The following is a 10022-nucleotide window of genomic DNA, read 5'->3' on the forward strand; positions in this document are numbered from 1 at the left end:
CTGCCGGCCAAAAAACTGCCAACACTTCTACCCCGACCATCAAGCAAGCACAGAGAAGGAGAGAACATGGGGCGAAGGTCCTGGCCACCACCTCTGTATCATGCACGTTCGCCCAAGCAAAGGACAACGGTGTGCAAGCTCGGGACTAGATGAGATATGTAAACTAGCACAACAGACTAAAGCCCCCGCACAAACAATCAAGAAAGTGAACCTGTTTTGTATTCCATAAAACATCAAGTAGCGTTCTTACAGGACACAAACTTACAATAAAATCCTAACTATTGTGGCGGAGGTCCGCGCCAAGCAAGTGCGCGAGTAAACCCAGCGCGCTCGTTGTCTATGTCAAACTTAACTGACTCAAACACGTCGCGCGCAACACTGCGGGGAAAGGCCGAACGCCAATACTCCCAAAGCTCTCCGCTCACATAAATACCGTCGTTGTAGAGAGTCAAAGGCGCAATATCTTGCGCAGGCTCCCGATTCAGAACTTGCGCAAGATTAAAATTTCCCACAAAACCATTCAGAACAAAATAAACTTTATTTACAAGAGTCCAACTGGACTACAATACACAAGCCAAAACAACTAAGTGCTACAAAGAGCCTAGACCTCCGGCACATCAGCCGCAGTAGAAGTCCCTAGAACGGAGCCCGCATCAACTGTGGGCGGGCACGGCGCCTGTGGCCTCCGACCATCACCACCACCGATCGTAGCGCCCACCGGAGCGCCAGCGGTGGCGGAGGCACCGCCCGCGGTCGCCGAGCGCGGAATTGACGAAGGCCTGCCCGCAAGACACTTCTGCGCATCCTGTAGCACAGGCTAAAGTATCAGGGGCACAGGCAACGAAAGCCTTCACAGCTCAGCAAAAAGCAAGGAGACAAAAATAGCGGCTACAAAGACTAGAAATACCTTCGCCCTCTTTTCCTCCGCCAGTTTCTAGGCAGCAGGTCTCCCAAATTTAGCCCAAAAGTACCCAATGAAATTTCTCAAGGTTTTTCGCAAACCAAGAGAAGTCTCACCAAGCTCCTCCGGACCCGGCAGCGCTCCCTCTGGAATACTTTCGGTATGCATACACCCGCCGCGCACCAAAAGCTTGGCGTAATTCGACACTCCCGCCAGCGCCCCGTAGTCCGTGCAGCCATTGATCAGACCGGGGAGCTTCGCAAGGTGACGCTTTAGCCAGGAGGCGAGGGCGTACACGCTGTCTTCCTCCGGAGGAGTAGAGGTTTTGCCTCCGAACTCGACGATGATGGCCCGGTAGTGGCCAACGGTTGTAGCAAGGACCCCCTTGACCGAGTCCAAATGCCTCGTCGTCAAAGATAGCTGCTCCCCCACCGCAGCTGCGGATTCCTTCTCAGAGGCAAGCTCTCGCCGGAGACCCTCGGCCAACTCGTTCGCCCTGCGGGCCTGCTCGGTGGACAAAACTTCTGCATCTCGGGCCTTGGCGAGATCGGCCCTCAAAGCATCCTTTTCTTGTTCCTTCTCCACCAGAGAAAGCCGGAGAGATGCAAGGGAGTTGGATAGACCCCCTTTTTCACCTTCCAGGCGCTCGTTCTCCGCCTTGAGCGCTTCAATCGTAGTATCTTGGTCGGAGACCTCACGAGTGCAGCGCTCTTCCATAACAACGGCCGTGTGATACCCCTGCGACCAGAAAGAAGAAGACCAAGGCGATCAGCAACAGAAACAAAAACAAGTCTAAAGGCGAACATACACCAAAAAAGGCAAACCGCCGAAGACGCACCAAGCTCTGGTGTTCTAGATGAACATGGACAAGTTGGAAGAAATCCATGTCCCTCAGACGCTGTTTGAAGCGATATGTTCAAAGAAGAATAAACTAACACAAAACAATAAGGTGAGAAAAGCAAATCTCACAATAAATACACCAACAGCTAGAGACCACCTCCGACGTCTCTAAGAACCCCAAGATAGCACTCTTCCCAACCTGAGATAGAAGTGTCAGAGGAGCCTACGTAGCAAAAAAAAACAACAACAATAACTCAGGTCAGAGGGCCGATCAGAAATAGGCCAAAAGACGAGTAAGATAAAAACACTCTATACTCACTCGGACCCGGCGCTATCAGCCCCGGCTGCCCCGGACCAGACCTAACACCTGCAGCGGCCGCTCGCTCCTCCGGGGTGAGGTGTCCAGCCATGACATCGCCTACAAAGCAACAAGTACATGGTATTAGCACTTGGTACAATACATAAACAAATAAACTGGGCGAAGACAGTAAACACAAAAATGTGCACCAAACAAACTTACTCATAAAAAGCCCAGGCTGGGCCGCCTGCCGAGCCCCTAGGCAGAAGTCTCCGCCATATCATGCGGCAGAGGTCCAAAGGGCCGGCTCTCCTCTGCTAGTGGCCTGACGGGCGGAGGACTCAAAGAAGACTGAGCCGCCGGGGATTGCTCAGCAAGCACGGCCTCCGGCTGCCCGACGTCGACCACTGGCACGGGCGAAGGCGCAACAACGGCGGGAGATGAAGGAGCATGCCGCAAGATGGCCTCCGCGCCCTCTTCAGAACTTGAATACAGCCCGCCAAGAATGTCGGGCATAGGATCAGCGGCGCTAGCCTCCGGCTGTTCGCCGACACTCACAGCACCATGCAAGGTGCGCGCTGGAGCAGCAATGGCCCCCGGACGCCCAGCACCGCTCACAGGGCACACCGGAGCTCCAGGAGAGCCGTGATCCTCTTCGTTCATGACCCACACGTCCACTGCCAGCGGAGGCAACGCCCACACTACCGGCAGAAGACACGGCCCACACGATCACCAGAGTACCGCTCTTCTTCTTCTTTTTCGCAGGCGCCCGAGCAACAACGGCGCCCTTCCTCTTCTTGGACTCGGCCTCCGCTGTAACATTCTTCGTGAAGGCCTTCTTCTTCTTCTCAATCGAAGCCAGGACCTCGGTGGGAACCTCACGCTCCCGGTAGACGATCCTGACCTCCTCAAAAACTCAATTGAGCCACGGCATGGTGCCTGCCAGGGCTCTCTGAGACATGTACTCACGCTTGGAAATTTTGCCAACCAATCCAACGGCGGCTTCCTCAACCTCGGAGATGAAACTATCCTCCATCACCCCCTCCCCCAAAGACTGCCTGAAGCGGGGAAACGGAATCTCGGCCTCCGGCCCAAAAACAGGAAACTTCACCTGTTCCAGCCGAAAGGCTAGGTTGTCTTTGCCTAGGGGCCAGTAGTTGGAGGCCATAATCTCCTCCACCAGGTCGCGACCCTCGGAGTAGCGGCACGCTGCCGCAAAAGCCCAGTCACAAGCCTGCCTCGCCGGAGACACCTCCTCCGGTGGATCCACGCGCGTATGCGGTGCCATCTCCTCCATTCTTGAAGTCAATGGATACTCCGCGACCTCCACACCATCCTCGGTAGTGCCGTGGACCCCGTAGGTCTTCACATAGAACCATTGCTCAAGCCAGCCGCGGTCCCACTTGCCCTTCTAGCAAAAAGAGATCTCCAGGCGGTCTACGCCTTGGTTCCTCTTCGACATAAAGGTGCAACTACCATACTGGTATGTCACCTCCACCTCCTTGCCCTCCCGCACCTCCTTCTTCTTCTTCGGCTGCTTCTGCAGCTCATAGTACACGCAGAAGGTGTCCACATCTGTCTCGGCACCATAAGAAACACAAGCCCGATAGAATTTGCTGAGCGTAAGGAAGGCAGTATGAGTTAGATGATGGAGCTGGACATTGAAGGTCTCCAACACCTGGCGGAGGAAGGGGATGTAAGGAAGGCGGAGGCCGCAGGTGAAGAAGTCCCGAAACACCACCGCATATCCCTCCTCCAGTTCCGGAACAGTCTGGCCAGGCAGAGGGATTTTTACCCTCAAAGAAGGAAAACACGATTCCTTCAACATCTTTGCGACCGCCTCTTCAGTAATGGAGGAAGGGCCGAAATCCCATGACTTTATCGCCATGTCTCTGGAATCCACAGCGATCAGGTCTTCGACGGACGCAGAGACACTCCCCAAATCCTCCTCCACTAGCTTTTCAAATTCTAACACAGAGGCGGAGGCAAGCATGCACTCCTCAAAACATGCACCCCAACCGGCGGCCCTAACACCGAGAAGGTGGCGATAGGGTCCGAAGAAGATGGGCCGGCGAGTATGGGCAGAGGCGGAAAAGAAAGCCACTGTGGCGGCAGCCTAGGCGCAAGACGTAGGTAGAAAGACGGAATGTGCGAAGGCAGCAAAGGCGAAAGCGAAGAGAGTAGAGAGCGATTTCTCAGAGGCAAAGAAAGCGAATGAGCAATGCGGGGGGGGGGGGGACCCCACCACCAACCCCGCCCTTATATAGGCCGCGAGCGGGCGGTCTGGCTCCCACCATACAACGGTCATCTCCGGAGAATTCGCCTGCCGCACAACGGTCATCTCCGAAGAAGTCGCAAGGTATACAACGGAAAGTGATATGGCGTAAACGGCCACAGCGTAGGACAACTGCTAGATTTGCTGCCCAACAGCTACTCTCAACGAGACCAGCGGCTGCGCCAGAGCGAGCCAGGGGGCAGTAGCGGGGCCTCGCTCGGAGACGCTAATGCGTGTGGCCTCCGCCCTCGTTGACGCCTTTGGTCAAGGTGTTTTGAGCTCACGGCACGCTTAGGGGAACCATGGTCTCAAAAGAGGGAACTGTTGTAACACGGCCTCGGCGGGTGGCGAAGGCCTCCGATGGCGATGTGTCAATAAGGTTTCTTCGATCGTCTTAGGGCGGAGATCTGGCGCTGACTAAAGGAACTTTCCTGGCTATGCTTGTAGGGTGTTGCACGAGGCTCAGTGAGCTTTTCGTAGATTCCGCCCGGGCTGGGCACAGGCGTCTCCGGTGCTAAAGGCGGAGGCCGCCCCGCTTCGGCAGACGCGCATCTCCGGCGCTAAAGGCGGAGGCCGCCCTACCCCCGAACTAACCAAACAAACAATCTTGCCTAAGTGTGTGCAGGTACCTAATCGCAGGCGCCCGTGGTCCGCGCGTGCACGCCAGCATGGCCCCCGTGCGGCCGGGCGGAGACTTACGGATGAGGTCTCTGACCGGACCGGCGGAGACTCACGTATGCAGCGGCGCGCCCCTGAAGACGGAGGCCAGCATCGGGAACCCAGGCCTCTGGGCCAAAGACCGAGACACGGTGGGCCGGCCTCTTATGGAGGCCCATTACTTGAAGACGGTGTGGCAAGATTGCCCCGCAAACGATAGACTAGTGACGGAATATTCCAGGAATATACTGTAGCAGTTGAGGGACATTGTAATAAATTCTGTCAAGAAGTAGTTGAGTACTATAAATAGAGAACACTTGTAACAGTATGGGAGGATGAAGAATAAATTAATAAAACCTTAGTTTTACGTGCCATTTCCCTACACGCCCACCTGTCGTGCCTATTCCCCGAGCCTCCGCCTAGCGGGCGGAGGCCTCTATCTCCTCCACGCTGTCAGAGACAGCTAGTCTCAACACAATCAGTTCTTGCAGGCGGCATATGTATGCATTAGTGGATGATGACAAAGACCTGGAGTCCGCGCTAGCATCCAACTGTAGCAGCAAAAAAAAAATATATATATATAAATGATTTGAGTCGCAAGACTTTTCTTCTACCAGCTTTTACTGGCGGCTTCTATGCACATGTGTTAGCCCTTGTTTAGTTTCTCCAAACTTCTGAAAAGTGCACTATATAAAAAGAAGATTCTTCATCACATCAAACTTACGGTATATGCATGGAGTACCTAAATGTTGACGAAATCAAAAACTAATTGCACAGTTTGCTTTAACTTTGCGAGACGAATCTTTTGAGCCAATTAGTCAATGTTTGAACAATAATTCATAAATACAAACAAAATGCTACAGTAGAGAATCTTCACTATGCAAAATTTGTCTGCGCAAACTTTGCCCAATTAAACACCGCCTTATTATCAAATAATGGTCGTAGTCTTCACCAATAATGTTGGCCACATTAGGAAATTAGGCCATGTTTAGATTGCAAAAAATTGCAACCCGATAAATAGTAGCACTTTCGTCTTATTTGGTAAATATTATCCAATCGTGGATCAACTAAGCTCAAAAGATTCATCTCGTGATTTCCAACTAAACTGTGCAATTAGTTATTTTTTTTACCTACATTTAATGCTCCATGCAAGCGGCTAAAAATTGATGTGATGGAGAGAGTGAAAAAACTTGGAATTTGGAGGTGATCTAAACAAGGCCTTAATTAGATAACGTTTGTCGATATGTAGCTAGGTACTACTCCGTGACTGCTGTATGTGGCTGCCGTGTCACTTCACGCTGACACTGCCATTTGGGTTCTAGCATCCACAGCAAGTCTTCGTCTTCGTCGTCGCCATGCATGCTTGCTAGCTGCCAGCAAGAAGAAATAGAAGAAAAGTACTGTGGCTCAAATCATAGGGAATATAACGTGAAAAGCAGTAGGAGTATTAAAGTAATGCTTTTGCTTAGGGCACTGTGTATTTTACATATAGAAATGTTAAGTAATGTTTTTTACAACCATGTAACGGAGTATTAAAGTAAGTTACACTTACCGCACATAGTGTTTTTATAGCCAGCCTTTTCTTTCTTGCTGGATCATGCCTTCCGTGATGTTCAGTGACATAGAACCTGAATGCCCTGTTCGAATTATTTTAGCATTTGCAACCTGTTAGTATCTAAAAGTGAACGTTACAAGTATATATATAAACATATAAGCTAATGAGGATTGCCGATATGTATACATCTTGAGAATCAATATGAAGTCCTTGTATGTTACCGGGTCCCTATCTATTGAATCAAAGACCCATGCCGGACGCCTATACAAATCCAGTGGTTGTTGCATGAATTTAATCATAGAACTAGATAAGCTCTTTTGCATCGAATAAAATATATCGAACAAAGCTTTAAGTATAGAGTTGAACTTACTCGAAGTTGTATGGTAGCCATAGGGTGTTGTTGGAGATTTTTAAAAGCCTGGGCAATGTATGCCGAAACCTTAAGGGACTTTTGCCTTAGTTTCTTCGCACGGATGTCCTCTTTCTCCCGAAGCGTTTTTCCAGTAGCTAGCTCTTTGGCATCCAGTTTCCACTGTCTAGGGTAATTAAAATTTGTTTGTGCTATAGCTTGAGGGTCTATATACCCGGCTTTCACACTTGGTATTTGTTTTACAATATGCACTTTTTTTTACAAATCACGGCGTGGGTTAGTTACAACAAAATCAAAAGATTACATTCATATCATATCGGGAGGGCAAGGACTTATAGACACTACGTGCGAATTAAATTCATTTTCATTGCTCCGAGATGAAAGCATGTCTATATGTCATTGAAGTTAAAGATAATTTTTCCGGCTGGGCTTCTAAATGTGCCGGTGGGGAAGCATGCTTGTACAAGATCTATGCTCGTTAGGAGAACACGTAAGTACCAATCACGGCAGAGGGACACAAGCTCTTTCTTCGGTTCGAGCACATATAGAGGTAAAATCACAAAACTTCGAAAACAAGGATAAAATCTCTATTTTTCTTTAAAACGAGGGCACGAACACCGGTGGTCCTTAATGATACGTTGGTACTCAAATAATGGTCGTAGTCTTCACGAATAATGTTGGCCACATTAGGTAATTAATTATATAAGGTTTGTCGATATGTAGCTAGGTACTACTTCGTGACTGCTGTTTGTGGCTGCCGTGTCACTTCATGCTGACACTGCCATTTGGGTTCTAGCATCGACAGCAAGTCTTCGTCTTCGTCGTGGCCATGCATGATTGCTAGCTGCCAGCAAGAAGAAATAGAAGAAAAGTACCGCGGCTCAAATCATAGGGAATATAACGTGAAAAGCAGTAGGTAGCAACGGCGCTTTTTTTTAAGGGTCTGTTGACATTAGAGAAGCCCTTGCAGTGGCGTGCTCGGGCTCCAGCATAGCAGCCGCCTCTACAAATGGCATAGTAGGGACGGCTGCTAATACGAGCACCCCTACAAATACGTCGATTTGTAGGGGCGGCTGGTATATAGAGGCGGCTATTATGAGCCGCCCCTGCTGTGTCCATTTGTAGGGGCGGCTAAATCAAAGAAAAATTAACCGCATACCACTAGCGCCGCCCATGGTTTCGGCAAAACAACAGTCACATGGCACAAAACAAACGGCCACACCCTCCTGTTGCCACACAAAAGGCCACAAAGATCGAAGCCACACCTGAATCCGGCCTGCTTCCCTGTGACCATGCTGCCCTCTACAGTGAACGCACGCATCCGCGCATGTAGTTGGCCCCGTCTTGCCTTGGCACCTGTGCATGAAGACCAGCTCGTCATGGATCGCTGACATGGACATCCTGAACGGCTGGATCGGAGGCCACGCGGATCCATCTTCACCGTTCATACGATTTGTGTTTTCTCAGAGCCGATGACATCCTAGCCCCACCTGACGTCAGCACGCCCTCGCACCTGTTGTCCCGCGCCGCCCGTTCCAATGTTTTGGACGCGCCACTGAGTAGGCCCGCCTCCCTCGAAGCTCATGCCGCCATTTGCACCACGCGCCCAACCTGCTGTTAGGCTGACCTGTGGCCCCGCGACTAGTGGTTTTCGGAAGAACCAGCTGCGCTCGCGGTTTGTCCACTGCGTCGGTGACATGTGGGCCCCATTGGGCGACGTGTCACTCGTGATTGGCTGCTGCGACGTGGCTGTTGACCGAGGCTATTGTTATCTGGCTGTTGCGGAGTGGCCGTGTTCACAGCACGCGGAGGTCTATAATAATGTTTCTTCTCTGTAAGATAGTAAGATTCCATATGTATCCTTTGGAATTGAAGCTTCTCTCATATATATGTGTGCGTCAAGGTACAGCTCTCATTATTTTGTATCCTCGGCAGATATACAAAACAGCTGTAAGGAAACCTGATGGCCCTACCTTCAGCCGTTGTTGAGGAGGGTGTGAGCAAAGTGTTCTCGTACATTTCAACCAGACTGGACAACAAGGTGTTGACAGCTGACACCATTGCAAGGATCGAGATTGCAGTCTCTCGGTTAGATTTTGTCCTCGAGAAGACTGGAAAGATAGCAATCACATATGTCTCCTTGCTACATAGATGGAAGATTTTCAAGCGAGTCCATAAGGAGGGGATGGACCTGCTCAACATGTACAAGCCGCAAGAGCTTGAAGAGACCGGGCAAGCGGTGGTAAGGAGTTCCTCCTACCTTCAGAGGATTGCTAATAGAGCTGTGAATTTGTCCATCTCTTCTCTTGTTGGCTTGGGCAAGGAGAAGTCGAGTTCCTCCGTTGCCCAAAAATTTGAGAGGTATGCAGACTGGGCTGAAAAGTTTGTAGCAGAGGTGGAGTCAAGCTGCCCGCTCCAGCATGTCACCTTCCGCTATCCATTTGTCAGGCATCTGTTTGAAGGGAAAACTCTCGGTTGTGAAATAATGGTAAAGAAACCAAGCCAATTACTCAGTTTGTATCTACATCCCGTGACTGTGGAAGGGCGTGGCGTAGAGGTCATACTAGAGTATACATATGACGATTGCAGGAAGCTTGAGAAACGCTTCTATCTATGCATGAGGCTAAGAATCTCGGAGGACACGGACATATAATCGGGATCACTATTAAGTGCATGCAGTGGTGGACAGCTCAGTTCAAGGTTGTGCTTCAATCTGCAATAGGAGAAATCACACTGCTGCCTAATTTGCAAGACATTTTTCATTCGTATGTTTCTCCACCGAGTTTCATGAAAGATGACAAACATGTCCTTTATTCAAAACGCTTCCGCCCTGATCCAATATGTTGCAATGGAAATAGCTACGGAACTCTAGCTAACAAGTCTTCAATCGAAATTCCGGAGCCAGTTATTGAGATCTATTTTGGTTGCTATGTTTCAGCGCCCAAAAACAGCTTGCGTAACGCACCTCTGTCTCTGACGGGTTTTTTTGCGCTTCATTTTACTTTTTTGAGGAAACTGGAGGGGCCTTGGCCCCTACAGAAATTTATTACGAATAAAAAGGTTCGAAGTTACAAGTGTAAAATAAAACAAAACAAAACAGGAAAGAAGAAAACTCTATGGTACTAA

General features: G+C 50.1%; 1 pseudogene; it reads left to right on the plus strand.

The window, feature by feature from the left end:
* Positions 1-8703: 8703 nt before the first annotated feature.
* LOC136543009 (uncharacterized) lies at positions 8704-10022 on the plus strand (annotated as a pseudogene).

This window comes from Miscanthus floridulus, chromosome 3, assembly GCF_019320115.1.
Source record: "Miscanthus floridulus cultivar M001 chromosome 3, ASM1932011v1, whole genome shotgun sequence".
Classification (NCBI taxonomy): Eukaryota; Viridiplantae; Streptophyta; class Magnoliopsida; order Poales; family Poaceae; genus Miscanthus; species Miscanthus floridulus.